The sequence below is a fragment of the Scylla paramamosain genome, chromosome 4 (assembly GCF_035594125.1).
Source record: "Scylla paramamosain isolate STU-SP2022 chromosome 4, ASM3559412v1, whole genome shotgun sequence".
Lineage (NCBI taxonomy): Eukaryota > Metazoa > Arthropoda > Malacostraca > Decapoda > Portunidae > Scylla > Scylla paramamosain.
Genome location: NC_087154.1, coordinates 7615001 through 7622500, shown reverse-complemented (window position 1 = coordinate 7622500; position 7500 = coordinate 7615001). Strand labels below are relative to the sequence as shown.

The following is a 7500-nucleotide window of genomic DNA, read 5'->3' as shown; positions in this document are numbered from 1 at the left end:
GGAAAGCCACAAAATTGAAGCATCGCTTTTGTTGGACGCACGGTACGATGCGATGAAAATAATAAAGTAAATAAAATGAAATGAATAAATAGACGAAAAAGTAAGTGAAGTAAAATAAATAAATAAAAAGGTAAATGAAACAAGATAAATAAGAAAAACAAAAAAACAAATAAAAGAGAGTAAGAAAACAGACGCTTAAAAATTTTTCATATCGAGGATTCATGAAAAAAATGCGAGTGGTGTCAGATGCACAAGCTCAGAAAGTGTAAATGAGAACGGTGAACAGTTTTTGGGATAAATTAATAAGTAACACGATAAATACATTATGAAACAAGGGAAAAACTGATGGCACACATGAAAAGTTTCACAAGTGAGGGACTGAACAGAGTTAAAATTCTTGATAATTTCAGAGATCCCATTAGAACTGAGAGTCTTGGAAAGGTCAAGACCAAAGAGGGCAAGGAAAACATCATTACAAACCTTAATACGAACCACAACGAAATCCAGAGAAGGTGAGAGTGGAAGATAACAAAAATCGCTCTGTGATAAACTCTTACTGCCTCAGCAAAGCAAAGACTTAACCTGTGGAGGCAACAGACAGTAATACCCTTATCTGAATGAAGCACACGAGGAAGATGAGGAAGGCACAGTGCTGGACGGGCGCCAGGAGTCACGAGGGAGGTGAAAGTGCTAGATTTTGAAATTTCGTATTGAAGAAAGAATTGTGGGCCATTATTCCAGACAGAAGGGCGTGAATTTCATCCTGCCGAGAGAGAGAGAGAGAGAGAGAGAGAGAGAGAGAGAGAGAGAGAGAGAGAGAGAGAGAGAGAGAGAGAGAGAGAGAGAGAGAGAGAGAGAGTCAAAGCTTTAGAGTTTTAAGATAAGGGCAAATGTGTGCGAGATATACTTGCTTGCCAGAGATAGTCATTTTCGTAACGCGCTCAACACAAACATATTCTTTTCTGACACTGATTTTCCGCCAGTCTGTGGAAAATGAGAACAGTTCAGCTTTAGGTCGTGGTAATAAGTGAAGGCGTAATACCAATCACCTATGTGTCTCAGTGGTGCAGAAGAAACAATAGGGCGCTGGAAGAGACAATACAGGCTAAGCATTGACTGAAAGGCAGCAACAGAAAGAACAGTTTAATAAAGGAAAAGGAGATGAAGTGTTCAGTGTGAGGGAAATATCCAGATGGAAATGTTAAGATGGTTAGAAGTAATACTGATTAAACGGCGCCAGCGATAGAAGAGACAATACATGCTAGGCAACGATCGAAAGGCAGCAACAGAACGAACAGTTTAATAAAGAAATAAAGTAGATGAAGTGTTGAGTGTGAGGAACAGATGTAGATGGAAATGTTAAGATGTTTAGAAACAATACTGATCGAACGACTCCAACGGAAAGAACGAACATGAGAGGACAGTGTAACAGAGGAGGGAAAAGGTGATGAATGTGATGAAAAAGGTCTAGACTAGGTTAGGAATGTTAAGATGGTAAGGAGTGATACTGATCAACCACCCCAACGTAAAGAATAATTTGATGCGGAAAAAGATGAAATATTGGGTGTTAGAAAAAGGTGTAGATGGTTGGGAATGTTGAGATGGTTAGGAATATGAATGTGTAGCGCTGCACCAACTGATCTGCGTCGCTGGAGAGGCAAAACTAAGGGCTGAATTTGGTAACCGAAATAAAAAAAACAACACAAAAACAAAAACAAACAAAAAAAATAGATAAAATAAATAAATAAATAAACAAATAAATAAGTAAGTAAATAAATAAAACATAACAATGACTCAGGATAAATTTAATCCTTTCACTGCGATACGAAACAACTAACAGCATCAGAAACAATGAGTGAAATATTTATAAGCATCTACAAAAAAAAAAAAAAAAAAGTTGGGGATGAAAAGAATATATTTTGCAATTTCTACCCAGTTCAGAGATTGAATATTGCTGTAGAACAAGTAAAGATGTCTCAGAGCGTTTAGTAATTAAGGAAAGATGTACCAAACAGCAATGAAAGGGTTGATTAAAAGGCTTGCAGTAACGTGTAAAGTATGGAAGTGCTTGTAAACGAGCCTATTTCATTTACTTTCTATAATCCCCTTCACCATTTCCTTTCGCTTTCATTGAAGGGAAAAACAGACAGGAAGAGGGAAGGATTATCAGTGAGCTTCCTACGTTCTCTCATTGCTCCTCCGTCAATGTTCTGCTACAGGAATGTCACGCAACCAGGTGTTCACTCTAACGTTCCTTATATTCTTAACCCAACACTTTACTACTGCTTCTCTCAATATGATTACTCTAGTATTTCCATAGTATACACATTCTTCTCCTTGTAGTTTTACATTTTGGACGAATCTACAATCTCTCTCTCTCTCTCTCTCTCTCTCTCTCTCTCTCTCTCTCTCTCTCTCTCTCTCTCTCTCTCTCTCTCTCATTGAAGTAATTGGTTGGAAGGAGCTACTGAACCTGACTCCCTAACCTCCTTCTTCCACTCATTCTTTCCTCCTCCTCCTCCTCCTCTTCTCTTTTTACCTATTTCTCCTTAATAATTTCCTCCGTCTGTTGAATAATTATCCTCTTGCATTATAATCTCTCTCTCTCTCTCTCTCTCTCTCTCTCTCTCTCTCTCTCTCTCTCTCTCTCTCTCTCTCTCTCTCTCTCTCTCTCTCTCTCTCTCTCTCTCTTAATTTCCTTCGTGTATTGTATTTACATTTCTCCCTTTCCACATTTTATCTTCATTATTACTCTTGTCATTTAATATTAATTTCTGGGGCACGTTTATCTTCTTTTTATTTATTCTTTTTACTCTCGCCTTCCCACTTCCTCCTCCTCCTCCTTTACCATCTTTCCCTCGTGCTCTTTGTCTTATATCTTCAATTAATTTTCTTGTGTCCTCATTTCCCCCACCATTGTTTTACTTCACTGGTCTTTTGCGTAACATCTTTCTCAAAAATTCCCTGCTTTGTATGCCACACACGTTTGTACAACATTATTCTTGGTTTCAGGCCCTTAATTTACATTCCCTTTCATTGCTTTCCAGCTTCTCTGGTCTTGTATAATATTTTTCTTAGTTTTTAACATTTTCCGTACTCTAGGCACGTTTATATTATTATTTTTACCCTCAGTTCTGCACTATTCCTCCTTTCTATCTCTTTTCACGTTTCTACAGCTAACCCTTTCCTTTATATATTTTACTTTTCCTCCCTTTCCGATCTGCACTCCATTTTCTAAAACCTAAAAGCCTAAGGGAGCATACAAGACATCAGTAGGCATATCTATATTGACATCTTTACACCTTTTCCTTTAATTTTTTTTTCTTTTTCATCTCCTGTCACGTTTCTATTTCAAGTTTTTTTCCTTCACATCTTATACTTTTCCCTCTTTTCCAGCCTGCACTGTAATGCCTCCCTAGTATCTCAAAACTTAACCCTTTCTCTGCTATTTGGCATATCTTTCCATAATGAACTACTCTGAAATATCTTTTCTTGCTCTACATCCACCTCCATTGTACTGGCTAGATAGTGGATAATCAATTTTTTTTTTATCTCATTTCTTGTACATGCTTATAAATATTTCATACATTGCTTTAAGTGGTGTGAATTGTTCCGTAGTGAATGGGTTAAAAAAGATTCTTTTACCTCGTTTCACGTCTGTATTCTCATCTTTTTTATATCTAATACTTTTCCTTCGTTTTCAGATGCACTATACCACTTTAGAATCTAAAGACCTAAAGGAAGCTACAGAAAGTCAGTAAACCTATAAAAGGCTGTCCCTGTACGATGCACATATATATTTGACCACCTAACATCCCAGTCCAGGAATTTGTACATTGTCTCCTTGACTCCTTATTGACTGCACTGATAACCTGATAACTAAGTCTTTCCCAGTGATAACGTGATAGTCCCTTTATGACACAAATATATGTCGTTCTATCACCTATAAAACTATTATCTTACGTCCTTAACTCCTTATTAACTCTGTAAGTCTATTCCAGTCGTCTATCACCGTATTTGAGAGCATATGTACATACCACCTATCATCCTTGCCTTTGGTCTTGCCTTCTCTTCTAAACTCCCTATTGACCCTCCCCAACCTGACAACTGAGTCTGTTCTAGTCGTCTACCATTATACTTGAAAACATACCTACCTTACATAACCTACCTACCTATCTACCTATCTGTCTATCTATCACCTTTGCCTGTGTTTGTCGTACCTTCTCTTCTAAACTACGTCTTGATTCTCCCCAACCTGATATCTGAGTCTATTCTGTTCGTATACCAAGGTACTTACTTAAAATCACGTACCTAAACCTAACTTACCTATCTACCTATCTTCTTTCTCCGGATACCACCTCTCTCCTTCTCTTTTTCTCTCTCCTCACCCGCCAGGCACCACGCAAGGGAGACATGATTAAGTAGCGCCCTTGAAGCTCTGATTAGTCCTCGGGGTCAAAGTGAAGAGGGGAGCCTATGATGGGTTATCTCAAAAAAAAAAAAAAAAAAAAAAAAAAAATCGTAGGTTGTGACAAGATTATATTCTCTTCATCCCTTCTCGTGCTCTTTCTACTGTCCCCCTTCCTTCCCTCTTCCCCCCTTCTCTCTCTCTCTCTCTCTCTCTCTCTCTCTCTCTCTCTCTCTCTCTCTCTCTCTCTCTCTCTCTCTCTCTCTCCTTCGCTTTCATATTATGTAATGAGATTTTCGCAATTCCCTCCTTTTACTTCTTGTTCTTCTTGTTGTTCTTTTCCTGTTCATCTTTTCCTTTCTCCACTCTCTCTCTCTCTCTCTCTCTCTCTCTCTCTCTCTCTCTCTCTCTCTCTCTCTCTCTCTCTCTCTCTCTCTCCAGTTTATCACGTTTTCTTCACACCACGTCTTCCTTTCTTCTTTTTTTCTCTTTATACTGCACTTCTCTTTCCTCCTCCTCCTCCTCCGTTTCCCGTCCTCTCATCAGCGCCAGGTAAGGTCAAGGAAACCCAGGTAACTAGGAGATCCTCACACCTTGATTATCAAAGTGTTGGAGTTGGGGCCTGAGAGAGAGAGAGAGAGAGAGAGAGAGAGAGAGAGAGAGAGAGAGAGAGAGAGAGAGAGAGAGAGAGAGAGAGAGAGAGAGAGAGAGAGAGAGAGAATGAGACTTTTCGTAATAATAAAAGTAGCAGCTTGATAGAGAGCTGAAATAAGCAAATAATAATAATAATAATAATAATAATAATAATAATAATAATAATAATAATAATAATAATAATACAAAAAACACAATAAGAATACAAATAGGTAGAAAAGAGAAAAAAAAAGAAAAGAGAAGCAAAAAAAGAAGAAAAGAAAAAAACAAACAAACAGGGGAAAAGAAGGAGAAAAGGATATAATGCAATAGATGAAGTAGAGAGAAACTTTGACGGATAAACGCACAGCCATTACAAAACAATTAAACTTTACGAAGAACGAAGAAAAATCACGAAATGAACTTGTGATGATGCTACAAAAAAAAAAAAAAATGGGGATGATGATAATAGTAATAATGATAATGATGATGCTGATAATTATGATGATGATGATGATGAATGAAAATTAACCCTGCCCTTCACAAAATACTGAATAAAATCAAGAATTCCTAAAAAGGTAACCCCTTAAATTCTCCAGACAGTTAATTTTCTTTTCTCTCATTAGACACGTACTCTCTCTCTCTCTCTCTCTCTCTCTCTCTCTCTCTCTCTCTCTCTCTCTCTCTCTCTCTCTCTCTGTTACGAAACATTGCCAAGTTGGAAGAGTGCGAGGAGGAGGAGGAGGAGGAGGAGGAGGAGGAGGAGGAGGAGGAGGAGGCGAGGAGGAGGAGGAGGAGGCGAGGAGGAGGAGGAGGAGGCGAGGAGGAGGAGGTATAAAGCAAAAGTCGCTTCCGTGTTGTTAGAAAGACAAATAACAGAAAAGTAAAACATGTGGAAGAAAAGACAAATTGCTGAGAGAGAGAGAGAGAGAGAGAGAGAGAGAGAGAGAGAGAGAGAGAGAGAGAGAGAGAGAGAGAGAGAGTTGCATTTATGGTTGAATTGTATTTAAGCTGAATGAAATTATGATTATATATTTAATCACGTTGAGTGTACTGGAATATTGTCATGTTGAAGTTAATTATATATTATTGAAGATACAGAACGTACTGAAATTACATTGAATTAAATTGAAAATATTTATATGCGAAGGTACTGAGTATATTGGGATGTTGAACTGAATTACGAATATCTATTGATAAAAGAAAATGTTATTGGCTTTGAACATATATGGGTAACTATTTGAAAACGATGTTAATGTGAATAGAACTGTGTGTCTTTATTGGAAAATGATAATGAGAGAGAGAGAGAGAGAGAGAGAGAGAGAGAGAGAGAGAGAGAGAGAGAGAGAGAGAGAGAGAGAGAGAGAGAGAGAATGTCCTCGCTTACAGTGCACGTTCATACTCGTCACGTGTACATATGAACTCCACACATAGTTTACTGTGTTTTTTTGTATATTTCACACCTTCATAACGTGTAGTATATTCTCAATTTCTTTGCGCAAATTGTCAACTGTGCATAAGCTTTTAAAATAGAATCTTAAGCCTTGTGATGACTAATGCTTAAATAAGAGAGAGAGAGAGAGAGAGAGAGAGAGAGAGAGAGAGAGAGAGAGAGAGAGAGAGAGAGAGAGAGAGAGAGAGAGAGAGAGAGAGTACCTGACTGATATCTGTGTGTACCTGTGTTTACCTGTCCATGTTTACATCTGCTCTTCTGTTTGTCTGCTAACATAAGCGTCTCTGTCGGTCTGCTGACAGTTACCTTCGTGCTGCTGGAGGGGGGTGATGAGAACACAAACACACAGGTACACAAAGGAAGAACAAATAGCAGTATATCTGTTGGGCCTTACGAGACTGTGTGATACGCTACACTAATCTAAAATAAAAGACGAGGACTAACAAAGGAGGAGGAGGAGGAGGAGGAGGAGGAGGAGGAGGAGGAGGAGGAGGAGAACTGAAGGCTGTAGTGCAAAAAAAAAAAAAAAAACAATCAGGAAGTTGGCAAAACAAAGTAAGAGAGAAAAAAACATAGCCTGAAAAAAAAAATAAATAAAACCAAATGATAAAACCACAGCGACAAAAGTGGAATAACAAACGAAGAGAAAGAGAAAGAATAGTACTACGTGGCCAAAGAAAACGACAGAACGGACAAGACAAGACAGAAAGACCACGAAAGAAAATGGACAAACTGGCGACTACACGGGAGACACGATGCCGGTTCCCTCCTTTCCTAGCTCACTAGCCCCACTCAAACCCAGCCACAGCAGAAGCGCGCGTGGATCTACAACGTGTGGGTGGCCTGCTATGCGTGGCTATCTTAGTGCGGGGAGAGTGGCGGTGCAAGACAGGTGGTGCAAGTGATGGTGACGATGGTGGTGGCGGTGATGGTGGTGGTGGTTCACGTGTCCGTACGAGTGCCAAGGGAAACTGCACGTGTTGGTGAACGAGAGGAAATGAAAACA

At 38.9% G+C, this 7500-nt stretch overlaps 1 protein-coding gene and 1 long non-coding RNA gene across 8 annotated transcripts in view; one reads left to right on the top strand and one right to left on the bottom strand.

Moving 5' to 3' along the window:
* LOC135099669 (uncharacterized) overlaps window positions 1–7500 on the bottom strand; it is a 341412-nt gene that overhangs the window by 177734 nt on the left and 156178 nt on the right. The gene's annotated exons all lie outside the window — the stretch shown is intronic.
* The window catches only part of LOC135099608 (uncharacterized), an 82457-nt gene continuing 82019 nt past the window's right edge, over window positions 7063–7500 (top strand). For 2 of the 5 annotated variants that reach the window (XM_064002011.1, XM_064001997.1), the window contains exon 1: window positions 7063–7328. The gene's annotated coding sequence lies outside the window, so the exon portion shown is untranslated. Of the gene's footprint in view, window positions 7387–7500 lie in introns of all 5 variants that reach the window. The other 3 variants (XM_064002005.1, XM_064002002.1, XM_064002020.1) reach the window with 2 other exon arrangements.